The sequence below is a fragment of the Salvia miltiorrhiza genome, chromosome 3, assembly GCF_028751815.1.
Source record: "Salvia miltiorrhiza cultivar Shanhuang (shh) chromosome 3, IMPLAD_Smil_shh, whole genome shotgun sequence".
Taxonomy (NCBI): domain Eukaryota; kingdom Viridiplantae; phylum Streptophyta; class Magnoliopsida; order Lamiales; family Lamiaceae; genus Salvia; species Salvia miltiorrhiza.
In genome coordinates this window covers 30,436,300-30,463,529 of record NC_080389.1, presented here as the reverse complement: position 1 = coordinate 30,463,529, position 27,230 = coordinate 30,436,300, and the positions used below count along the sequence as shown (strand labels likewise).

The 27,230-nt window shown below is 39.3% G+C and overlaps 2 long non-coding RNA genes across 2 annotated transcripts; both read left to right on the top strand.

Moving 5' to 3' along the window:
* The first annotated feature begins 271 nt into the window (after positions 1-271).
* On the top strand, positions 272-3,571 carry LOC131014055 (uncharacterized). Its single transcript, XR_009097999.1, has 2 exons — positions 272-862; positions 3,273-3,571. It is a non-coding gene; the product is annotated as an uncharacterized LOC131014055 (long non-coding RNA).
* A 5,517-nt stretch (positions 3,572-9,088) lies between these two features.
* On the top strand, positions 9,089-13,159 carry LOC131014054 (uncharacterized). Its single transcript, XR_009097998.1, has 3 exons — positions 9,089-10,447; positions 12,189-12,264; positions 12,861-13,159. It is a non-coding gene; the product is annotated as an uncharacterized LOC131014054 (long non-coding RNA).
* The last annotated feature ends 14,071 nt before the right edge of the window (positions 13,160-27,230 follow it).

The window sequence follows — 27,230 nt, the reverse complement described above, 5'->3', positions numbered from 1 at the left end:
TTCTTTGTCATTCTTTCCCTTTGGACCTTTCCACTTCTTTTTCCCGCCTTTCGAGGAAGATGCAGATCCCTTGGCAGCGACAAGAACCTCTTTCCTTGTGCCCATGACTCCCTCCGCCGTAACTAGAGCATTCAACAACTCATTAAGAGTATAGTTTGCCTTGCTCATAACGACATTGAGACGGAAGTTCTCATAGGATTTGGGGAGAGTGTTGAGGATGATATCGACTTTGGCTTCGCCTTCGATACTGTAATACCCCGTTTCCCCGAGCTAAATTTAGAATTTATTTTAAACTTAAGATTTAAGATGATTCACGCCGGATTGAGAAAAAGAGTTTATTTTAATTCTAACAAAAGTGTTTAAAAAAAAAAACACATTTATAAATTTAGTTATTAAATTTATGTGCGTCGCATATTTATTTAATTTAGCATTCAAAGCATTTTTTTTACGAGCTTTTATTTAAGCAAACACTGAACGATTATTACAGTTTTCATAGTACAACCTGGAAGACTTTTTATTTTATTTTATCTTATTTTATTTCATTTTTATTCCTACACCTACTCCCACCACTAACTCCTCTACTGCACATCACCAACTTCCCTACTGCAATACACCCACTACATCTACTCCTTTACAGGCAATCAAGCCATGCCTTTACAGTCAGACTCCTCATCTGCAATACAACTATACATCAACCAAGTTTCTGCCTTTTTCCATTAGGCACAAATTAATTGATCACTCACCACATATCACTTCGCAAGAAAGAAACTCAAATTCATAAGTCTATACAAAATATATATTCCAAGCTCATCTCCTTCAACAATTCAGCAGCAGCAGCAAACGATCAGCCCTCTCATTCAAGGTTTACCAACTTAAATTATGTTTTACTTTAGCTTTATAAATCACACTAGAAAACCAACAAATACAAGTTTGAACTGCATAAGCCTCAATGTTTCAATAAAAGATGAGTCTTGAAGCATGATTTTCCCTTTATGTTAAAACTGCATACAATCTGTGTACATATATACATATATGAAGCATGATTGAGAAGAGAAGTAGAACCACAAAGCTTGAATTTTTATTCTTTATTTCTGAACTTGCTACGTTGAGTCGGGTTGCTGTTTTTGGGTGTGAGTCGAGTCGGGGTGGTGGCTGGACTAGGCTGAGATTTCGCAGAGGGAGGCCGTGGCGCGGCGGCCCTGCCGCTGTCGTCCGGCCACGGACGGAGGGAGAGCAGGGTAGACAGGGGCGGCGTTGTTGTCGTCTGCCGGAGACAGAGAGGTGAGACGTCGGAGTCGGCGGACGGTGGTGGTTAGCTCCCGCTGCTACGGCCGTCGGATCTCTGAACAAGCGAGAGATTTGAGAGAGAAACGATGGAGGTGGAGGGCTCAGCGGCGGTCAGTGGCGGTCCTCGCTGCTGTCGACCTGAATCGAGAGGGAGGAGGTGCCGCTGTGCTCGGCCACTGTCAGCGAGAGAGAGAGGGAAGTGATGGGCGTCCGTTTTAGCGCGAGAGAAGGGAGAGCAGTTGAGGGAGAGGAGAGTCGACGGCGCTCGTCATCGTTTCCCTGAGTCGCCGGGGTTGAGTGGAGTCGACGGCGCTCGTCATCGTTTCCCTGAGTCGCCGGGGTTGGTGGAGTCGGCGGCGGAGTCTTGGGAGAGAGGGAGTAAGATCTGCAGTTGCGTGTGTGTGTGCGTGTGATTTGGGGGAGGCGAGGGGTGACCAGCCGGCAGCCTTTCGCCGGAGACGGAGCCGCTGCGGCGGAACTTATGGCTGAGAGAGAGAGGGGCGAATCGAGAGAGAGAGAGTTGAGAATGAAAGGGGGGGGGGCGTCTGTGAAGAAGAAGGGTTTTGGGGTTGGGCTTAAAATTGGGCTTAAAATTGGGCCTTTTCTTTTAATTTCAGTTGGGCTCTTTAATTGGGCCGATTGTTGGGTTTGGTTGTGGGCCGATTTTCTTTGTTTAATTTTCAGTTGGGCCTTTATTTTATTAAAACAGATGGGCCTTATTTAAATACCACTTGGGCCGATTTTTTTTTAAGGAAAATGTTGGGCCTTAATTCAATTATTTGATAGATGGCCCTATTATTGTTTAATTAACTTGGGCTGCCCATTTTATAGTGGGCTGCGAAAATTTTTAAGAAAAAGGGGGAGGTCCTTGATTTAATTATTTTAAATGGGCTGCCCATTATTTATTAATTGGACTTATAGCAAGGTTTGAATAATTTTTATTTAAAGAATAAATTGCATAATAATATTATTATTATTATTATGTGCATATACGATTAAGCATGAGATGATTTGTATAATAATATTATATCATTATTATGTGCATATTTTAAGTAATTACTTACCATATGCTAAGTATGCATTTGCATCATGCAATAAAAGTATTTATGATTTAATTGGTTTTATTTATAAATCCAATTATTTAAGAAAATTGAGTAAGAATATTGTTGGTGTTCTTAACTCAAGAGAAATATTTTCAAGTATTTATTTATTAAATTTTGAAAACCCGGCTAAGTGAATCATAGAATGTTAAGCACTACACCATGACTTAAGATTAGATACAAGGAGACCTATTGAGAATAGATTTCTTGTACGCTTCGAGCATCAGAAGGATTAGCACTGCTATTCCGATTCAGAGATAAGGTTAAACGACAGGCTTTGCCTATACAGGTGGGCATTACTTTTACTATACGTATATAGAGATCCCCTGCGTGTCGTAGGCCTCTTATACGAATATATGCATGAGATGATTTTAACTGTTAATTTCAGTTTATTATTATGCCCAAATGATAAATGACTCTTATGAAATGAAAATGAAATGTTCATGAAATGAAATGAAATGTTTATGAAATGATTGACTGCCAAAAATGTTTATGTTTTTATATGTATCCTATCTGTGTTGGTTCGCCAACTTTAAAGGAAATCCAATTGGGATCCTATGCTAGACAAAGGTCGCTAGCTAGGGTTAACGTGTACACTCATGGAGACCGCGAGTCGCATGCGACCGGTCTTGGCGTCCGTGGTAAGGAGGCCTCCTTCCCGGCGCGTGACAGAAAGGAACAGATATGGATCATATGAAGGAAAATGATCGGCCGATCGACTTTATGAAAATGAAAGAAATATTTTAGTAAGCGCAGGTCATTTAAGAAAACCCCTGTGTGTTACTGTTATGGCAGTTCAATTTATATATGTATGCATGTTGTATTTTCGGCTATGCCCACTGAGTATCTTTATACTCAGCCCTGCATGTATTTCTAAATGTGCAGGTTGAGCAGTTGATGGAATGGAATGATGTTGAGCGGGTGTTCCTTTGACATTTCAAGAAATGTAACCTTGAGTATACATCTTCATATGTATATCTCACACGTTTTCCGCTGCAAAACACTTTGATTAGGATAACTCTATGTTATGAAGTTGTTACACGTGTTATTGGGTAAACCACCTTAATCAGTTCTCTTTTATGTGTTTGTTTTATAAGTATCCAAATGATCATATATGATCCTAGTTTTTTTATCTATAAGTGATATTTTCATATACTTTAATGTTAAGTAATTGTCCATTTCCATTTCTTATTGTTCACCCCAAGTCATAACCCCTGTTAACCCGTCATTGGGATAGTGGGCTGTGACAGAGTGGTATCAGAGCCAGGTTCGTTCGCTCTGGCCCTAGAAACCTTATTCTAAAGAGTCGAGTCTAGTTTGATTCTTTAGACTTACACGGGTTCATATGGCACCGCTCAACACTCCATTGCATCGTGCTCAATCAAGGAAAGAAGGTAACTGCAGTTTCAACGTTTTAAAGATGTTAATGTTCTAAAATGTTTCATGAATATGTTTATGTGAAGAGCAGGTTATGATGAAATGTTGAATGTTTTGCCTTTCATGGCATATTTTCGCAATCTGTGATGTTATGATCAGACGAATGATAGAAAAATTGACATATGTTTTCCCGGAGAACATAGATTGCTATAAGTTGCATGATCACAATTTTAAAAGAACATAGACTACTAGATTAGTAGTATATCTCTACAATCTAGATTCTTAAGGTGATGATGTAGAAGAATGAAAGAGAACTTAGAACGTCTCAGCTCCCTTAAGAAAATGATGGTTCTTTTGAACTACAAAGAGGAATGAAAAGATATGTACGAGGTAAAGGAAAAGCACAGAATGAAAATACGAGACGAATTCAAGGTAAACGTTGCATCAAAGGTTGAACCATAGTCTCTACGTTCGAATGTTCAAGTGCGACGGAACATCGAATCGACTTTTGCTACAGGACAGATTTTAAGAATAGTGTGTTTTGCCTGTGTACGTATGTCTGTGTGTATATGTCTTAAGAGAGGTTTGGGGTTTGAGATCAATAGGATAGAGAACTTTAAGATAAGTTTAGTTGTCATAATGAGCTTATGTTTTGTTATGTATAATATGTTCATGGCTCTTCAAGTTCGGGACGATGTTTCCCGTGTGACTGGGAGGTGATGATGTTGGACCTGGCCAGTCCACATGATCCAAATCTCAGTAGACGTCTTTTGGGTTGAAAACCCATGTGTTTCAACTTTCGATTGAAAAGTCAGATGGGCTCTTACTCGAGGTCATTTTGTTCGACCTAGTAGTTAATCATTTCATACCCTCTGGTCATTCTTTTGATTCTCTTGAACAATTTCTACAACACCTTGTTTTGATGTTGTGTTAAGTTTGAGCCTTGCAACTCGTGAGTTGTCATAATAGATCCCCTTGTTTGATAAGACCAAGAAGTGTTAGTCTACCGATGTAGTATACTACCCAAATTATGGCTTCGTATAATTGTGTCTCATTGTAATTAGTTGAGATTAGTCTTTGTCCTGTTAGTGATATCGACCACTCATTACGATAAAAATTCAAAGTTTAAGCTAAGACCGTAATATAGTGTTCGAGTACGAGGACTTAAGTTAATTGGTCTATGATAGTTTTAAGATAAATTCGTAGAAAAGTGTTATTCATGTGATAGGTAACAAGAAATGGGTTGATGACTATTTTAGTCTTTGAAAAAAAGAATACCCCGTAAATGAGCCCTAGGAATGAGGTAGGAGCAAAATGAACCGCCGCAAAAGGACGAGGGAACTTATTCTCAAGTAAATCTCGTGTATATAAATTGGAATTAGGAATCCAATTGATATGAGGAGAGACCCGAATCTATTCTAGATCGGAAAGTTAAAGTACTAAGGAATAAGTCGATACCCTTAGTAATAGTTCTTTGGAAGCACTATGATCAAGAAAAGGCGATGTGGGAACTCGATTCTAGCATGAATGAGAAGTACCCAGAATTATTTTCTGTGGTACAAATTTCGTGACGAAATTTCTTTGAAAGTGGATAGTATGTCATACCCCGACTTTTAATCCCTGATTAAGGGCTTAATTATTAATAATTAGGATTCGGCATCCATTTATAGTAAAAACTGGTTTGATTTATCTGATGTGATTTAATCATTATATATGTGTTTTAATGTGCTTAGTTAAAGGAAAATTTTTATAAAGGTGGTGCATAAGTTTTAATTGGTGAGTTAAGTGTATTTATATGAGCCACATGAATTTTAAATTATGCATGAAGTCATGAATTTTATCTAAATTTGATAGTACATGTAACACCCCGTACTTTTCCCTATGTTGTGAGATAATGTCTTAACACTATTGAGAATACTGAGATGTCAGAGAGATTGACTGTCCTATTAAGAAAATATGAATAATGAGTTGGAAATAGAGTCGAGAAAGAAAGAGTGAAAAACCTTGATAAAAAAAAAAAAAAATCGGTCGGATAGACGTCTAGTTTGTCTGTGTTTGCCGACTGCTTTGACGTGATATTATGTGAAATTACGTGACTGATTGATTATGTGAGTTTTGTTACGTATGTCATTGTGAGCAAGTTATTATGATTTTTATTTGATAACCTTAGCACTTGGAATTTTAATTAAGTTTTCAAAGCAAGTGCAATTTATTTTTACCAAGAAATCAAAGAATGTCGGGTTATGAAAATTTTTCCAAACAAAATATTTTCAAATTATTTTCCTATGATGAGGAATATTATAATTGAGTAAGTGCACTAATATTAGTGCCATATTTATTTTAACTATTGGTCACAATAGTTTTGTGTTATAGCATTGCATTAATTAGTAATTAGTCTTTTATGATTTTATTAATGTAGCTTAACACATGATTTATTCTAGACTACACAACCTTACACACACATGATTATTTTAATCTAATAAGCATGTGATTAATTTCCTTAGCCTTACTTGAAGTGGACGTGTGGTATGAAGATGAAGGGAAGGGATTAGTGTATAGGGGGGGACAAGTATTAAATGGTGAATAGTGTTTGGTCTCCAATCATCCTTCCTAAGCAAGACAAATTCACTTCATTTCCCTCATTTTCTTCACCATTCGGCCACTCTCAATTTCTCTCCCTCTTTCTCTCACTTTCCTCCATTTTCCTCCATTGAAGAGACCTTCGGAGCTTCCAAAAATTTTACAAAACACCTCAATCCACTCTAAAATCTTCCATAAACACATCCTAGCTACTTATATTCAAGAGAATCATTGAAGAAAGGCTTCCAAGCTAGAGTGAGAAAATGTGAGTTTTGGTGAGAAATTTGGGTAAGTGGTCATGTATTCCATAAATCTTGCTTGAATGATGTTGTATGAAGAAAGAAAATCACCTCTCCCTTGTTCTTAAAATTTTCAAAAAAAATGGGTCTTTACCCTTCAAAAATTTTCTTTTTCTTTCCTTGATTTGGGGAAAAAAAAAATGAGATCTATGTGGTGTTTGTTGATGATTGATGTGTGTTGTGAAAGTATATGCTTTGAGATGTGAAAGTCGATTGAGTTTAGTTTACAAAAAAAAATTGAGAAATTGTGAGTCGATGATTTATATGATGATTGATGATTATTGAGTTAATATATATGAATATCTTGATGATTAGCCATGAGATATAGATTTTTCTATTAGGTTAGTTTACCTAAAATTGGGATGTTGAGATCCTATGGATAAATTGATGTATTGATGATGGATTTGAGTTTATGAGATGATCTAGATGATTAATGATGAATGAGATTGAAGCTTGAGGTTGAGAGGTGAAAAATGAAAAGTGTTAGTTTGAGGAAGAAGATGACATACATGTGTATCTATATGTGATCTTGTTTTATGATATTGATTTGTGCTAATTGGTAACCTATGATGTTAGATCTATGACTTGATCAATAGGTTATACATGATTAGTGATATTTTCAAAAGAGTTTAGTTTAATAAAAATTATGACTTTTTGCCTAAGTGTTATTTAAGTGATTTTGGCTTAAGATATATGTATTTGAGCATGATATTAGTGTATAATTATGTTTGAGTAAGTCTTTTGTTGGCTAAGAAAATTTTTGACTTAGTTTAGTTTATATGAGTTTTTGAGTTTTCATATTTTGAGAAGTCGATGATTGATAAAATGAGGTTTAATTGCTTTATGACCATTATGTGAAAGTTTGTCATGTTTTATTAAGAGTTTATGATGATACATGAAGTTTCATTAGAGTTTAGTACATGATAAAAGGGAATCTATATGTGTATAATGATTTATATGATGAATGAGATCATGTTTGAATAATTGAGTAATTTTGTGCATGAAAATGAAAAGAGAATTTTAATGATGCGTTCATTGAAACGTTTTACTAGAGATTTGAGGTTATGATGTAAGAAGAGAGTCAAGATTTGAGTATGATGAGCATTATATTGTGCTTAAATGTTTGTGAGTGTTATATGTGTTTAAAATGAGCTTTGATGAGTTTCCTTGAAGGAATGTTGAGTTGAGTATTTTAAGAGTTTGAGATGAGATTGTGGTGAATTTCGTAGGCCTACTGACCTACTGTGATCGACGGTTTTTCAATGTTAAAAAGCTTTGAAAATTTTATACCAAGTCTCTGCATGAGTATTGAGAACATCGGTAAAATTTCAAGTCATTTGGACTTCGTCTATTATTTTTATAAAATACAAAACCGAAACTGCACATTACTACCGAGAGTTTCAGAGAGCAGGGGAAAGAGTCATTCATTTCAGTAGCTTCCTGTGTGCTCTAGCTTTCCAAAATTTTATGGTATTAACCTTATTGTGTTAGCTAGATATCCACAAAATGTGAGCCCAGTTTGACAACATTTACTATTTTTTTCAAAAATCCAAGTTTTCGATTGCTCAAAACTGCCGAATATGGTAGACTGTAGTAACACAGTCATATCTCCTACAATACTTCGAGTTTTTGACTCTACTTTTTTTATATATGAAATTAGACTCGATGACCTTTCTTTTGGTATGAGTCTCGAGTCCAGGAGGTGTCGGAGTAAGAACAGGTTAGATTTTGAAGTTGAGTCAGTGTAAAAACAGAGCATGTTTTGATAATGTTTGATTGTGTTTTCTTATGTGCCTTATGTGATTGTGTTGTCTATGTGTTGAATGAGATTAGACGAGCCTTATATGAGAGATAAATCGAGACTTAGTACCATGATTTTCTTGAAACTTATCCTTGAACTTAAGGATTTGAGATGAGTGGAGAGTTATATAGAGATGAATAAAGAGATAGAATATGAGATAGAGCATGAGTTAAGGCTTTATAAGCATGAATTTTAAAAGGATTAAAATGTTTTAAATCAATTCCTTTTTAATGGAGTTTAAAATGCTTATTTAAGTCATTTATAAATGAATAATGAGAAATGTGTAAAGGAGTTCGTAAATAAATCGCGGCATGAGATTTTCAATTCCCCTAGTAAACTAGGGAGATATTATGAAGGAACAAGCAATGAACGAGACTCTCACCACCGAGTCACTACAACAAATTGGAGAAGGAAAAAGTTTACGCACAAACAAGATATGTACACCACCTCAAGATGGAGGTAAAGAAAAAGGAAATGGAAGGAAAGCGCTAGAACTAAACTTAAGGTATAACCCAACCCCAAGGCTAGTAGGCTCAAGTTAAGAGAGTGAATGCTTTGGCTAAAGTGCCAGAAGCTACAGCAAGAATAAAGTTGGAACGCCACCACAATAGAAACTTAGAAACCCCCATTAAATAATCATTTGAAAATGAGAAAATGAGTTTACATGGCAGAAGGAGTGCCATTAATCTTTAAGTGAAAGTTACCAAGATGATGAGAAAAGTTTGATATTAGAAGTCCCTAGTCAAATCTGAGAAGGTGACTTAGGACGAAGGAAACAATTAAGGTAGTTCACCACTTTACTAAGATGAAGTGGGTGCAAGAATGTTGTTAGGTCCTGAACTGGTCCAACAGGCGATTGAGAAAGTCGACCACATCAAGCAAAGAATCAAAGAAACTCAAGATAGACAAAAGTCTTACGCCGATAAACGCCGATTGGAATTAGAATTTAATGTTGGGGATCGAGTTTTCCTCAAAGTCTCTCCCTCAAAGGGAGTTATACGTTTCGGAAAGAGGGGCAAGTTACGACCCCGTTATATAGGACCTTTTGAGACCCTAGATAAGTTAGGTCTTTGTAGCCTATAAGTTGGCTCTGCCACCAAGCATTGTGGATGTATACAATACGTATAGCACCTCGCAATTAAGAAAGCATGTGATTAAGCAAGATAAAGTAGTCATAGCCAGGACCTAAGTTGTGATGAGAAATCAGTCCAGATACTTGATCGCAAGATTCAAGTTTTACGAGGCAATAATATTGTTCTCGTCGTGTAGTGGAACCATCACAGGATGGAAAAGGCCACAAAAGAGATGAATGAAACGAATGACTAGTATCACAAGATAGAATACCAGATATGCAATTCCGAGGACGGAATTTTTATAAGGAGGGAGGAATGTAATACCCCGTTTCCCCGAGCTAAATTTAGAATTTATTTTAAACTTAAGATTTAAGATGATTCACGCCGGATTGAGAAAAAGAGTTTATTTTAATTCTAACAAAAGTGTTTAAAAAAAAAAACACATTTATAAATTTAGTTATTAAATTTATGTGCGTCGCATATTTATTTAATTTAGCATTCAAAGCATTTTTTTTACGAGCTTTTATTTAAGCAAACACTGAACGATTATTACAGTTTTCATAGTACAACCTGGAAGACTTTTTATTTTATTTTATCTTATTTTATTTCATTTTTATTCCTACACCTACTCCCACCACTAACTCCTCTACTGCACATCACCAACTTCCCTACTGCAATACACCCACTACATCTACTCCTTTACAGGCAATCAAGCCATGCCTTTACAGTCAGACTCCTCATCTGCAATACAACTATACATCAACCAAGTTTCTGCCTTTTTCCATTAGGCACAAATTAATTGATCACTCACCACATATCACTTCGCAAGAAAGAAACTCAAATTCATAAGTCTATACAAAATATATATTCCAAGCTCATCTCCTTCAACAATTCAGCAGCAGCAGCAAACGATCAGCCCTCTCATTCAAGGTTTACCAACTTAAATTATGTTTTACTTTAGCTTTATAAATCACACTAGAAAACCAACAAATACAAGTTTGAACTGCATAAGCCTCAATGTTTCAATAAAAGATGAGTCTTGAAGCATGATTTTCCCTTTATGTTAAAACTGCATACAATCTGTGTACATATATACATATATGAAGCATGATTGAGAAGAGAAGTAGAACCACAAAGCTTGAATTTTTATTCTTTATTTCTGAACTTGCTACGTTGAGTCGGGTTGCTGTTTTTGGGTGTGAGTCGAGTCGGGGTGGTGGCTGGACTAGGCTGAGATTTCGCAGAGGGAGGCCGTGGCGCGGCGGCCCTGCCGCTGTCGTCCGGCCACGGACGGAGGGAGAGCAGGGTAGACAGGGGCGGCGTTGTTGTCGTCTGCCGGAGACAGAGAGGTGAGACGTCGGAGTCGGCGGACGGTGGTGGTTAGCTCCCGCTGCTACGGCCGTCGGATCTCTGAACAAGCGAGAGATTTGAGAGAGAAACGATGGAGGTGGAGGGCTCAGCGGCGGTCAGTGGCGGTCCTCGCTGCTGTCGACCTGAATCGAGAGGGAGGAGGTGCCGCTGTGCTCGGCCACTGTCAGCGAGAGAGAGAGGGAAGTGATGGGCGTCCGTTTTAGCGCGAGAGAAGGGAGAGCAGTTGAGGGAGAGGAGAGTCGACGGCGCTCGTCATCGTTTCCCTGAGTCGCCGGGGTTGAGTGGAGTCGACGGCGCTCGTCATCGTTTCCCTGAGTCGCCGGGGTTGGTGGAGTCGGCGGCGGAGTCTTGGGAGAGAGGGAGTAAGATCTGCAGTTGCGTGTGTGTGTGCGTGTGATTTGGGGGAGGCGAGGGGTGACCAGCCGGCAGCCTTTCGCCGGAGACGGAGCCGCTGCGGCGGAACTTATGGCTGAGAGAGAGAGGGGCGAATCGAGAGAGAGAGAGTTGAGAATGAAAGGGGGGGGGGCGTCTGTGAAGAAGAAGGGTTTTGGGGTTGGGCTTAAAATTGGGCTTAAAATTGGGCCTTTTCTTTTAATTTCAGTTGGGCTCTTTAATTGGGCCGATTGTTGGGTTTGGTTGTGGGCCGATTTTCTTTGTTTAATTTTCAGTTGGGCCTTTATTTTATTAAAACAGATGGGCCTTACTTAAATACCACTTGGGCCGATTTTTTTTTAAGGAAAATGTTGGGCCTTAATTCAATTATTTGATAGATGGCCCTATTATTGTTTAATTAACTTGGGCTGCCCATTTTATAGTGGGCTGCGAAAATTTTTAAGAAAAAGGGGGAGGTCCTTGATTTAATTATTTTAAATGGGCTGCCCATTATTTATTAATTGGACTTATAGCAAGGTTTGAATAATTTTTATTTAAAGAATAAATTGCATAATAATATTATTATTATTATTATTATGTGCATATACGATTAAGCATGAGATGATTTGTATAATAATATTATATCATTATTATGTGCATATTTTAAGTAATTACTTACCATATGCTAAGTATGCATTTGCATCATGCAATAAAAGTATTTATGATTTAATTGGTTTTATTTATAAATCCAATTATTTAAGAAAATTGAGTAAGAATATTGTTGGTGTTCTTAACTCAAGAGAAATATTTTCAAGTATTTATTTATTAAATTTTGAAAACCCGGCTAAGTGAATCATAGAATGTTAAGCACTACACCATGACTTAAGATTAGATACAAGGAGACCTATTGAGAATAGATTTCTTGTAGGCTTCGAGCATCAGAAGGATTAGCACTGCTATTCCGATTCAGAGATAAGGTTAAACGACAGGCTTTGCCTATACAGGTGGGCATTACTTTTACTATACGTATATAGAGATCCCCTGCGTGTCGTAGGCCTCTTATACGAATATATGCATGAGATGATTTTAACTGTTAATTTCAGTTTATTATTATGCCCAAATGATAAATGACTCTTATGAAATGAAAATGAAATGTTCATGAAATGAAATGAAATGTTTATGAAATGATTGACTGCCAAAAATGTTTATGTTTTTATATGTATCCTATCTGTGTTGGTTCGCCAACTTTAAAGGAAATCCAATTGGGATCCTATGCTAGACAAAGGTCGCTAGCTAGGGTTAACGTGTACACTCATGGAGACCGCGAGTCGCTTGCGACCGGTCTTGGCGTCCGTGGTAAGGAGGCCTCCTTCCCGGCGCGTGACAGAAAGGAACAGATATGGATCATATGAAGGAAAATGATCGGCCGATCGACTTTATGAAAATGAAAGAAATATTTTAGTAAGCGCAGGTCATTTAAGAAAACCCCTGTGTGTTACTGTTATGGCAGTTCAATTTATATATGTATGCATGTTGTATTTTCGGCTATGCCCACTGAGTATCTTTATACTCAGCCCTGCATGTATTTCTAAATGTGCAGGTTGAGCAGTTGATGGAATGGAATGATGTTGAGCGGGTGTTCCTTTGACATTTCAAGAAATGTAACCTTGAGTATACATCTTCATATGTATATCTCACACGTTTTCCGCTGCAAAACACTTTGATTAGGATAACTCTATGTTATGAAGTTGTTACACGTGTTATTGGGTAAACCACCTTAATCAGTTCTCTTTTATGTGTTTGTTTTATAAGTATCCAAATGATCATATATGATCCTAGTTTTTTTATCTATAAGTGATATTTTCATATACTTTAATGTTAAGTAATTGTCCATTTCCATTTCTTATTGTTCACCCCAAGTCATAACCCCTGTTAACCCGTCATTGGGATAGTGGGCTGTGACAGATACCCCCTCCTAGCAGATCAAGCTTGTCAAACAAATTTATCATATGCATGATATGATCGTGCACAGAACTACCATCGCTCATCTTACATGCTAAGATTTCTCTCATTATGTTAAAGCGGGCAGATCTTTCGGACTCTCCATAAACCTCAGAGAGATTTAACATGATGCCAGCCGCGTCATCCATGACCTGATGCTGGAGTTGTAAAGTTTGCGACATAGTCATCATAATATAGCACTTGGCCATATTATTTAACTTGTGCCACCTCTTATGCGCCTCACGTTCCGCATCAGTTGACTGATCAGTTAAGGGTGCGGGACGTGGAGTGGTAAGCACAAAACTGTGCTCATCAGCGTCAAGAATATACATTATGTGGCGTTTCCATTCGGTATAGTTAGGACCGGTGAGAGGATTGTTTGCTAGAATATTAATGATCGGAGACATAGACACATCTGAAAGTAAACAATTTAAACATGTAAGAACATGAAGCACATAGTTCGTAACAATAATATTGTAACCTTTTGATAAAATAATATTAATGAAACCTCCAACCGCTCAAAGAATCCCATGTGCAAGCCACGTGGTGTGGACGTTTACACACGAACTCCTCAACCAGACTATACACCTAGTCATTTAATTTCCATCCATGTCAACTTAACCTTTTGACAAAAGAAGTTAATAGTTGGCACCTTAACTAGACCATATCATCATCAAGAAGGGACTCCTTTGGGAGTTGTACATTATACTTGATATGATATCTAAGCAATGACCACATTTTAACCTTGAAAATTAAATTCTCGAAATTGACATACTCACTCGGACCATGTCGCTTTCAATTTAATTTTCTTGGTTATCTTATTTAATTTCATTCTCCAAAGTACTTGTGAATATTACACAAGTAAGCCACGTGGTGTGGACGTTTACTGCATAACTCCCACTACTTTAATGGTTTAATTATTTTTTATAGAAACGTCATCTGACAAACTTATGAAAGAACAAACATGAAGTAAGCCACGTGGTGTGGACGTTTACTCATATTGTCAATCATTTTGTCTAGAGACCGCATGTGGAGGTCTATAAATAATTTTAATTGCTTAAAATTATTAAAAATTGCTTAGTCTTTTTAATTTCAAAAGGTTTGTTCATGCTCAAGCACATAATCCTAATCATGCTTTTATAGAACGCAACATGTAAAACATGCTCGCAGAATTCTAAAACATGCTTAAGAAAACGATAAACCTACTATCATGCTTATCTAAGCGCAGTTAATAAAGCATATTAACAGGCAGAGACGAACAAAAGCAGGTAAAGAGCATAAGGGATTAAACCACGGCATGCAAAGAACGGAAAAAAAAAGAATTAAATTCTTCGTGACCCATTCGTGGAATCCCAAATTCTAATCTATTACATTTAAAACAGAAAAGAAAACCCAAAAATTTAAAACTTGGCCCGAACACTTCATCCGGCCCGTCTTTGGAAAAACTAGGGTTTGGGCCCCCTAGGGTTTGAGAATTCGGGCACCTAGGGTTTGGAACCCTAGGCGCCGCCGCTCTTCTCCTCGGCAGCACGGCGCGGACACAGCCGCAGCCCAGTGCACGGCAGCAACCGCCTCCCGGCAGCAGCAGCCTTGGCGTGCAGCAGCCAACCGGCAGCAGCAGCAGGCCCCGGCGCAGGCGCAGCAGCAGCGCACCAGCGACAGCAGCACAGCAACAGCAGCGGCAGGCCCCGACGCGAGCAGCAGCAGCGGCAGCGCGTCGCCCGCTGGGCGCACGGCCCCGGGCACGCACAGCCCCTACCGGCTGCCTCCCCTTTTCTCGCCCGACCCGCACGCCACGGCGTCGTGTGCAGCAGCCCCGCATCGCACCCTCGGCGAGAGTAGCAGCGGCGTGCTCGGCAGCCTGACCAGGTACGCGGCTGCCCTCCGCGCCGGCAGCCTTGCCCGCTCCGCACCCGACACGTCCTCCTCACACCGTTCATCCGTTGTTGATTCGTCGTCGTCCTCGTCTCGTTCTTCAGTTTTACAGATTACAAAGGAAAAACAAATACAATTTGAAAAACCTAATCTAACCACAGATTTTCTCGTGGTGAAAAATGATTACAATGTCAAACGACGTATTCCACGAATCAACAGACCACGAAGAACAACAGCAGTAAAAACAACGCACATTATTAATCGTACATAAATTAATAATAGAGCCAAGAAATTAATCCTGGGCTCTGATACCAATTGAAGGAATATTAAATTGAATTAACGTTCCGTTTGCCCGATGATCGTTTCTTGGAATATTATTAATTTATCATACAACGATTAATCCTAACATGCTCCTATGAATTTAACAGCTGCACATAGGTGTTAGGAATTACTTACTTTGTAAAGCGGATGCAGAGGTCGTTGATGATCGTGTCGAAAGACTCAAGTTCTGATCTTCTGAACTGTATCCCGCTCAGCTTTCACCGTTGGATGGACAACGAGCTATGAAAGTCCCAAGCTAGAAACTTCCTACACGTTCCTGCGCCTCCCACAGCTCTCAAAAACCCTAATTTTATCAGTGTGTATTTCCTGAGAGCTGACAGCTGTATTTAAAGAATAAAATACAGAGAGGGGGCGTCACTTAGGGGTGTTAGGCGATTTCTAGCCCTTCTTGGGCTAGGAGACTTTGGGCCAGTCTAGGGACCAGATACAAGGAATAAAGATGGGCCTCAAATAAATTAATTTATCTATGGTCAGCCCAGACCATAACTAATTTATAAATATCAGTTCATTCCACTAGAGAACCAATATTGACTTACCCCTTTATTGCCGGTGTTGAGTCGGGGCTTGTATTTAGACTTATTAAATCCTCGTATTTAAAATATCCGACATCCATTAATTAATTAGAGCTCTGACAGCTTAAATTAATTAATCTCTTTGTAATCCTTAAGCAGTACCACTCAAACCTTATTATTGCGCCTGAACTTTATCAACCTGCAGGGTTTAACGCAATAAACATTATTGAGCTCCTTAAGGGGATGTCATTATCCTATACGGATACGAGTACTAATACAGATAATCAAATATCATATATTAACCGCTATCACCCAAGATACAGAGTACTCAAGTTACTATATAACTCTCACTCATAGTAAATCAAAATGATAAACGAATCAACATATATATCTGAAATCTTATTAGTATTAAGATCATATAAGTTACCGAGATCTTGATTCTTCACTTAAGTCAGATGGAAGAATACATCTCACTGTGGTCCTATCAATACATTATGATGTACCAGTATAGATAAGTGGTCAAGACAAACTACTTCCATCTATACTGCAACCTAAACCAATAACTTGTCCTAGAGTTATTTCGGTTGTGACTATATTATTTCTCTTAAGGTTATTCCAATTATACGGTCTTCTGTTATCTACAACACACCATATAATCTACTTATATAGAGATAAAGAACATACATATGCAATCATGAACACAATCAGAGAGATAAAACAGTGAATACAAGAATCAATGTATACAAGCATAAAAGGTTCTTGCTTTCAGTATACAAATCCAACAGAGTGAGGGTGGCGGTCGTGGCTTGCTGCGGTTGCCGGAAACAGAGGGAGGTGACGGCGCTTAGCCGTTGCCAAGGGGGTGATCGGCGAGAGCTATACTGGTTGAAGCAGAGTAGAGTATAGTAGTGCAGAGCTGGAAAGGAAGCCAGAGCAGGAAAAGCCAGAGCTGGAATGCCAGAGCTGGGAAGGAGGCCAGAGCTGGGAAAGCCAGAGCTGGGACAGCCAGAGCTGGGAAGGAAGCCAGAGCTGGGAAATGCCAGAGCTGGACCGCCAGAGCTGAAATGCCAGAGCTGGACCGCCAGAGCTTAAATGCCAGAGCTGAATAGCAGAGCAGAGAAAGGGGGGCAGAGGCGGCAGTGGGCTGCCTTAGTTTATGTATCTTGGACTTGTGCTTTTTAAGTAGACTATTATGCTTAAGTATGAAAGGAGTCATGCATTGCATCATGATTTAATTGGTTTTTAAAACTCCAACCACAAGAAAGACGAGTAAGAATATTGTTGGTGTTCTTAACTCAAGAGAATTGTTTTCAATTATTTATTCTTTAAATTTTGAAAACCCGGCTAAGTGAATCATAGGATGATAAGCACGACAAATGCGCGCAATATTATAAAATGTTTTGACATGTTTAGAAGTTACTTGAATTTAAAACCTTCTAAGTCATGTCAAGTATGATTGGATAAACTGCTCTTATGATTATGAAATGTTTACAAAAATGCTAGCCCACTAAGTACATTAGTACTTAGCCCAAAAATACTTTCAAATGTTTTTCAGGTTGATTGGTCGGCGCTGACGGGGCGAGCTGAGGCTAGGGTTCAACTCCGTATTTTGTCTTCCGCTGTTGCACTAGCTCTTATGACTTTTGTTTCTCTAACATAAGACCTTTATGTAAATTCTGAATTATGTTTCTTATCGAGCTTAGACTCTCAACTTCTATATATATTTTGTTGAGCCGAGACTATTATTTCACAAGTATTTCATTCTAAATGTTGTTTATCAGAAGCATGACACTAAACTGTGATCCAAAGGGGACTAGCCCGACTTGTTATTTTATTCGGGTTTTAACAAGGTTGTTCCTTGTTTATTTCTATGAATTAGTTGCACCTCGATTATTCCAGAATTGGGGTGTGACAGAGTGGTATCAGAGCATAAGTTTCCTTTCATGTCTCTGATAACCATAAGTTTTTGATGTCGAGTCTAGAATAGTAGCTCTAGACTTCTAAGAAAATTTGTTGACCCTCAGCTCACCATCACACTGCCGCAACAAAAAGGTACGACTTAAAAGTTTCAATGATTTTAAATGCTTTCAAAGTTTTAAAGAAATGCGCACTTTCAATGAACGATGTTATATGAATTGCTTATCGCTTTCATATTGTTATTTTGAGCCTTTGACTCATATAACCAATGTATGTATGTATGTCATGTTTGGGACTATCGAGCCCTTAACGAATCAATAAATTTATGGTCGAGTTAGATTCCATTAATTTTTCCGACTTAAGAAAATTTTCATGAAAGGGACATTTACTGTCCAAATGTTTTAAGGTTTCAAAAGAAATAAATGATTGAATGAATGAAATGTTTTATGTTATCGTTTTAGGTCCACTGCCTATACGATCTGAATGATGAGTCCTCTTACAAATCGTTTGAGAACTACCCAATGATGCCTTAGAAATATTAGTCCTAATAGCTCCGCTTGATCGATTTAAGTAGAGATGATAAGATAGCAACGTTTAACATAGATATGTTACAACGTAGAAGAAATGTCATGAGATTAAGGTTTCACTTAAGTTGTTCCACCAAGAGAGATCAATTCCCACATAGAGTTAACCTTTCGCATGGTTATACCTTAGAAGCGATATATCTCGTGTATATCTATGTATGTATGTATGTATGCCGAATGAGTCTCTTCGTCTGTTGATTCTCGTCCGTCAATCAGAATGGCAGGTGCACTAAGAGGACGTGGTAGAGGATGAGGACGTGGCCGTGGGCGCGGTAGAGGATTCATCCCCAAAGAACCTGTTCCATAAGTAGCACCGAATCACACAGCTGAGGAAAAGTTTCGTAAAGAAAAACCTCCAACGTTTGATGGATTGGGCGAACCCACGGATGCCGAGAAATGGGTTAGGGCAATAGAACGGATCTTCAACTACATACGTTGTGACGATGAGGACAAAGTGGCATGCGCAACTTATTAGTTGGTGGACGAAGCTGACTTTTGGTGGGAGTCAGTTAGGCGGACAATGACTGACGAACAGTGGGGGGATTTCACATGGGAAGAGTTCAAAGCTGAATTGTATGAGAAGTATATACCGGGATGTTACCGACAGAAGAAACAGAATGAGTTTTGGAATCTGAGACAGAAAATGGGAACTGTGACTGAGTACGACAGGGCCTTCAATCAGCTATCAAGATATGCTCCAACGTTGGTGGACAGTGATGGGAAACGCGCAGAGAAGTTCAAAAACGGACTGCGTCACGAGATAGCGATTTCCCTAGCAAGTCAAGGAGGTCTCACCTACGCGCAAACTTTGAGCAGGGTTCTCACTATTGAGTCGTTGTTGCCAAGGGAGAAAGGAAAATCCCCCGAACAGTCTGGATTCGTACCATCTCAAGATGGTAGTAAGGGAAAGAGAAAATGGAATGAAGGGACTGGTGGAAACTTTGGAAATGGGAAGAAACCATGGATGGCAAATCAAAATTAGAATCAACATCAGAACCCACAACCTCAAGCAATGGTTCAAACTCCTTGCCCAAAGTGTCAAAAATTCCATCTGGGAGAATGTCTGAAAGGAATGAACGTCTGTTATAACTGCGGGGAGGCCGGGCATTATGTCTCGACATGCCCAAAGAAGGGAGGAGGAGCACCCCAACAACAAAATCCCGGAAACCAACAGCAACAGAACCAAGGCCCTAGAGAAAATCAAGGGCAACCACGGTACGTTAGGGCCTATGCCCTTAACCAACACCAAGCAGCAGGAGATTAGGGAAACCTGTCAGGTACGATTAATGTCTCGACGTATCGATTATAGCTTTGTTCAATACTGGAGTATCCTATTTGTTTCTTTTCATATGCTGCTTTTAAGAAATTAGAATTTGACGAAATCCTCGATTTGGTTGACTTACTTAAGTCAGCGCCACGATACTTTTAACAAGAGAAAGATCCCTCTTCAATCTTCAAGGGAGGACGAGACAAGTTTCCACGACATAACGACGTACCATATTTTGAGGAAAATATTCTAGTTCGAAGAACGATGTCGCATTGTTAGAAAGCTAAGGCCGTATATGATTTAGTGTCGCATAAGAGTTAAGTGGAATGAAAGTCTAGTATCCAAACTAGATGACCCAGATATGCAATTTCGAGGACGAAATTTTTTATAAGGAGGGAGGGATGTAATACCCCGCCCATTTATATTAAGTTTAGAATTATTTTTGAACTTAGATTTAAGATGATTCACGCCGGATTGAGAAAAAATGATTTATTTTAATTCCAACAAAAAAAATGATTTACAAAAGCATTTGTAAATTTAGTAATTAAATTTATATGCATTGCATATTTATTTAATTAAGCATTCAAGCATTTCTGTGTGTTGAGATTTATTTCATGTTGGGCCTTATGTTTTATTCACATTTGAGTAAATAAATCAAAGCCCAACCCACCTCTTTCCTTGATATTTTCGTCCACCACCACCGCCTCACTGTTGTCTCCCTCTTCAATATATATATCTCCTTCGCTGCACTCCGATCTTTCTTTTCTCATTCACTCACTTCTCTCTCGTTTCCTCCTAGACTGAGCTTCAAACACTGAACTCCAAGAACAGCAGCCAACGATTCACCCAGCAAATCCAAGCCAAGGTTTCACCTTTAACTCCCCTGCTTCTTTACTTCACTTTTCGTCCAAGAATCTAAATTCATGTTCATGTTTTTGTGTGTTTATATGTCTATATTTTGCTGCATAATTGTTAAGAATAGATAAAGGTGAAGTCTTGATTTTTATGTTGCTGTAAATCGAGCTTTTGAGCGTGTTGTTTTGTGGAGTTGGCTGTGTAGGTGGATAAGTCGATAGTACAGGAGAGTGAGGGTGGCGGCCGTGGCTTGCTGCGGTTGCCGGAAACAGAGGGAGGTGACGGCGCTTCGCCGTTGCCAAGGGGGTGATCGGCGAGAGCTGTACTGGTTGAAGCAGAGCAGAGTAGAGTATAGTAGTGCAGAGCTGGGAAGGAAGCCAGAGCTGGGAAAGCCAGAGCTGGGAAGGAAGCCAGAGCTGGGAAGAAAGCCAGAGCTGGGAAAGCCAAAGCTGGAAGGCCAGAGCTGGGAAGGAAGCCAGAGCTGGGAAATGCCAGAGCTGAAATGCCAGAGCTGGACCGCTAGAGCTGGACCGCCAGAGCTTAAATGCCAGAGCTGAATGCCATAGCTGAATGCCAGAGCTGAATAGCAGAGCAGAGAAAGGGGGCTGTAACACCCCGTACTTTTATGAGTAGTAGTAGTGTCGAGACACTACAGAGAGTACTGCGGTACTGAGATATGAGATTATAAATAAAATGAGATGGAGTAATGATGATAAATAGAGATATTGAGCATTAGAGTTACATTATTTTGATGAGACGAGTTATTCTTCTAGATGGAGAGATGAGTCTGATAGAATCAATGATGAGGATAGAGAGTGAGTAGTTTGAGAAAACGAGTTGAGATAGAGATGCTGATTGAATTGAGAAAAGAGCATAATTTATTTTTCCCGATGACGGATACAGAGGTATCTGTGAGATTAATTGTCCTATTGTTAATAGGAACATCTGATTAAGAATAGAGTTGAGATAAGTGAGTGAGAAACCCTATAGAAGGGAGAGTCGATCTGAGAGATGATCTAATTGAGAGATGATTGCTGATTGCTTTGATGTGAATTGTATCCGTGTTTTATCTGAGATGGTTTGAGTGATTGTCTACGTGACTATTTGTTACGATGATGTGAGTATGATTTGTTTTGTGTTATGTTAACACGGATTATTTTCAAGATTTTGGAGAACGAGATTATTTTTAAAATCGGGAAATAGCATACAGCTATTATTATTTTGCATATCAGTATTTTATGAGAAATATTTTACTGAGATATATATATATATATATATATATATATATATATATATATATAAGTTTATGATGAGATGAGATTTTCCAATAGTTTGAGCTATTGTTTTTTTCGATGAAGAACTACTGAATGTAATACATTGAGGAAATAAGGATGTATAGAGTTAATGGTTGAACGTTGTTAATGTTAAAAATCTGACCTTGGAGTTCTGCTATGGCGTGGGAGTTTTGCTCTGGCTTGCGAGCTCTGCTCGGGACGCGAGCTCTGCCCTGTCAGAGGGGAGCCGAGTCCTCTGCCCAGACAGAGGGGAAGTCAGTCCTCTGCTATGCCAGAGGCGAAGGCATTCGTCTGCCCAGACAGAGGGGAAGTCAGTCCTCTGCTATGCCAGAGGCGAAGGCATTCGTCTGCCCAGACAGAGGGGAAGTCAGTCCTCTGCTATGCCAGAGGCGAAGGCATTCGTCTGCCCAGACAGAGGGGAAGTCAGTCCTCTGCTATGCCAGAGGCGAAGGCATTCGTCTGCCCAGACAGAGGGGAAGTCAGTCCTCTGCTATGCCAGAGGCGAAGGCATTCGTCTGCCCAGACAGAGGGGAAGTCAGTCCTCTGCTATGCCAGAGGCGAAGGCATTCGTCTGCCCAGACAGAGGGGAAGTCAGTCCTCTGCTATGACAGAGAATGCATTCCTCTGGCGAGCATTTCTCTGCTCTAGTGCGGAACCTACTTTTGAGAGAGAGGAGTCAAAGCAAGTGGATAAACATTGATAACGGATAAGATATTTTATGCAAGTGGATAATTAAGCATGTGTTAATTATCCAATACTTGATGGCTAAGTAAATGGGGTTATATATATAACACCTTTCTCTTTCATCCCCCAGAACAGACGTCCCTTTCCTCTCCCTCCTCTCTCTTTTCTCTCTTCTCTCTCGACTGTCATTACCCAACGCCATTGATGAGCTGGTAAAAAGCTTCGTAAGCTACTTGTGTCCCATAACCACCGTTTTAATCAAGCTGAAAACACTCGTATATCCGTAAAACAAAAGCTGGGTTGAAGGTTTGAGTTAGGAATCATGAAGATGGAGTTATACTTTTTGTTATACAGATCATAAGAGTAAGCTTCTAAACACATGAATCTACTTATATCTAAGCTTTATGAGCATGTATATAGATGATTAGAGTATTAAAACAACTCCTAATTCAAGTTGAAGATCATGAAGAGAGTGAGGATTCGAGTATATAAATGAGCCTTAGAGATTGTAGTTATGATAGTTGATGGATTAAAATGATGATTAGAAATGAGTGATAACGAATATGAGTTCTTGAGTTAATTTGAAGATTTGAGTGGTTATATGAGTTCTTGAGCATGCTATGATGTTAAGTGATGGTTTAGATTGATGATTAGAAGTGATGAAATGAGTTTTGGTATGAGTTTGTTGTTGAGTATTATGATGTTGTATTCAAGATAGAGATGTTTTTGAGATATATGATTTTTGAGTCCAAATTGGAGAAATTCCGTAGGCCTACTGACCTACTGTGATCGATGGTTTGTCGATGTCTAATAGCTTTGAACATTTTATAGCAAGTCCCTACATGAGTCTTGAGTACCCTGATAAAATTTTAAGCCATTTCAACTTCGTTTGATATTTCTTTAAAATACAAAACCTAAACTGCACATTACTACCGAGAAATTCAGAGAACAGGGGAAAGAGTCATTCATTTCAGTAGCTTCCTATGTGATCTAGCTTTCCAAATTTTTATGGTATCAATATTATTGTGTTAGCTAGATATCCACTAAGATTGAGCCCAGTTTGACAACGTTTACTGTTTTTCAAAAATTGTAACTTTCGATTGCTCAAAACTGCCAGAAATGGTAGATCGTGGTAAAAATGTCATATCTCTCAAACAACTTGGAGTTTTCGACTCTACTTTTTTTTAAATGAAACTAGACTCGTAGATCTTTCTTGTGGTATGAGTCTCGAGTCCAGGAGATGTTGGAGTCAGAACAGTTTAAATTTTGAAGTTGAGTCAGTGTATAAACAGAGCATGTTTTGATGATGTTTGATTGTGATTGCTTATGTGCCTTATGTGATTGTGTTGCCTATGTGTTTGAATGAGATTAGACGAGCCTTATATGAGAGATAAATCGAGACTTAGAACCATGATTTTTCTTGAAACCTATCCTTGAACTTAAGGATTTGAGACGAGTGAAGAGTTTATATAGAGTTGAGTAAGGAGATAGAATATGAGATAGAGCACGAGTTAAGACTTGAGAATTAGTCAAATGAGTTTCTAATCGAGATTCATTTTATGACATGAACCTTCGATGATGATGATGATCCCTGAAGACACGAGCAGAGCAAGGTAATAAGTAACTCTGCTTTGACGGGAGATTTTGAGTAAGGTCTTCAGGTGGGCATTATTTTGAGTATACGGTTTAAAAGTTTTTCTAAACTGTTTTAAATGATGATGAAATTATGAGATGTTTTGATGTTTTGAGATTATGATGATGTTTGAGAATTATTGACTTGCCAATATTTTTATGATGATGTGGAGCTTGTATGTTTACCCTCTACTGTTGAGATAAGACGATCGGGTCCTGGGCAGTTGATAGCTATCCTGCCAGGGCTAGTGTACACTGAGGTGACTGTGAGCCGTTGAGCGAATCGGCCGGTCACGGTGCTTGAGAAGGAGGCCTACTTCTCAGTACCTGAGTTGAGATAATGATGAGTTGTAGATGTGGTACTTACTTGCTGAGTTTTGACTGCAGTCATTTGAGTCATTCATTCATTTTTTAATGATGTTGAGTTTTAACTGCTTGCACAGGTTCCTTTAAGATATAATTCCTGTGTATTGCTGAAGTGTGGCAAGTTCAATTTATAGCTCTATGAGCAGCTTTGTTTTTCGGCGATATGTCCACTGAGTATTTATGTACTCACGCCCTGCATGTATTTCTAAACGTGCAGGATAAGCGGAGGGGGAGTATGGTGCGGTGCTGGTGGGGAATGTTTCGGGTTGGCGTTTTCTTTCTCTATCGTATGACTGTTTTGTCGATAGAGTTTCGATATGAAGTTATGTTGTTTTAAATCAAGCATTTTACTCACGATTATATGTCTTCATACATATAGTCGGTTCACCTTTCGTTATCAAACTCTGAATATTATGACTCTATATAAAAATTGAGTTATACTTGTTTTGCTTTTCATGTTGAGATTCCTGATATTTATCGAGTTATGACGATATTGACAAATATACCCTTTTGATGAATTATGATGATCTTTCCTTAGCACGTTTCTTTGTGAGCTTCCGCTGTTGATCTATGTATTCTTTCTATCTTTCCCCTTTCTTTTATTAGTCGTATCGATACTCGGTCCCCGCTATTACTAGTGTCGGGATCGGGCTGCGACAGAGTGGTATCAGAGCAGGTCGTCTGCTCTGAGTCTAATGCTTGATTGAGTTGAGCTTTTATTTGCTCTTATTTATGAGTTGAGTACTAGTCTAATTTGAGTTCTTAGACTGGTTTGAGAGTCAGTCGAAACAGAACCCCAGCACCCCATCTCCTCCGACTTATCGAGGTAAGAGTTTTGATGTTTTCTTTTCCGCTTTCATGCTGAGTTTTGAGTTGACTCACTAATGAGTTATGTGATGTTTGATGATGGAACTATCTGAGCATGATGGAACATGATGAGAACCATGAGTTGAGGAATATTTAGGAGTTATATTAAGGCTAGTATAGTCGTTGCCTCACCGTACCAAATGAGAAAGAGTATGTTGATGATTAGGGTGGAATACCAAGTAAGTTTCGTATCCACTTTTGAGAAAAACGATGTTTTTGTTTTTAGGATGCAGCGTATTGTTGAAGCATCAACGAAATGCTGGTTTAGAGAGTGCGAGTCAGATGAGGACGATACGCTAGGAGAGTTTCTAAGCCCATTACCATCGACGCTGGCAGAAGGTTATTCCCTACGGAATCGACGGAGCGGAAGCTATCGACCTTCTGATTCCGCGGTTATCACCCACGTGGGGAGTTTGGGCGACATCATTAGTCCCCCTATTCGTGGGCACTACGTGGTTGGAGAGGAGTGAGGCATGGTGATATTAGCGGTTTTATCGCGACGCTAAGCTATCGTTATTTTGCGTTCGGCGATTCCCCTGCACCGCCGTACGAAGTGCCCGATGGGCCAGTCCAGGGTGGAGAGTTAGTGGTTGTACCACCACCCCCTAGTGAGGCAATGCCGGTTATACCTGACCAGGCTGATTCAGATTCGATAGTTTTCGAGACGTATTCACCGATCGTGGAGCACGATCCGTTTTCGTATTTGGCGATGATCATATATCCTAGAGCCGACTTACCATTATGGGATTTGACCCCGGTAACGGCACCTTTACCAGTGCTACCTACCAGGTCAGCACCGCCGATTGGTCTTACAGAGCCTCTGATTCAGCGAGTATCGGGCCATCCGAATCGAGAGTTGCCCCAGTACTAGATTCCGATGTTTTGGCTTTACAGCCTTACACGCACCAACTCCACTATGCACCTTATCGAGGCGCCCAAGAGGGAGGGTCTCGACCTACGAGGTCAGATAGCGATGAGGAGGATCCAGACGAGGAAACTCCGGATATGACAGTTGAACGCGGGCGAACCCAGCCTTTTTTGCATCAGGTTGCGGACGACGGCACCGAGACATGGGTTTCTATTCCCAAGGTGCCGGTTTACTATCTGATGTATGACACGGATGTCGAGGATGAGTCGAGCGACGATAGCAAGTATCGGGTCATAGACGAGTATAAGGAGGAAGAGTCGGAGCCGAGTGAGGATGCACCGACTGATGATGTTGGGAGTAGGACATCAGGTGATGACGATGACGATGACGAGGTGGAAGATTGATAGATGACGACCGAGACTATCTAGAGATGTATATGTATATGTATATATATAGTGATGCATAGTCAATGTACATAGCTAGAAGCATAATATAGAACATATATAACGCTCAGTCCCTATGATGCTTGCATAGCGAAAGCATCATTGTAGTAATAGGGCGTTTTGTACAAAGAACCTTCGCTTTTGTGTAAGACCTCAAAAGAGAGGCAATTTTCCCTATGATACAGAGATGTCGTTGATGACTAGAGAGCTTTATGTCACATCAGAGTTTTGAGATTGATGATTTGATGCATGATGTTAGATGAACGATAGAGATGACGAGAACTATGAGAATTCTATATGAGAAATATAGAATTGAGTTGAGATATAGAGAACTGAGATGAGAATTCTATATGATATATATAGAACCGAGTTGAGACGTCTATTTGAGTTGAGAAAATAGAACTTGTATTTTGAGATGACGAAAAGATTAGCTTTGAGGCTGATATATTTATATCTTATAGT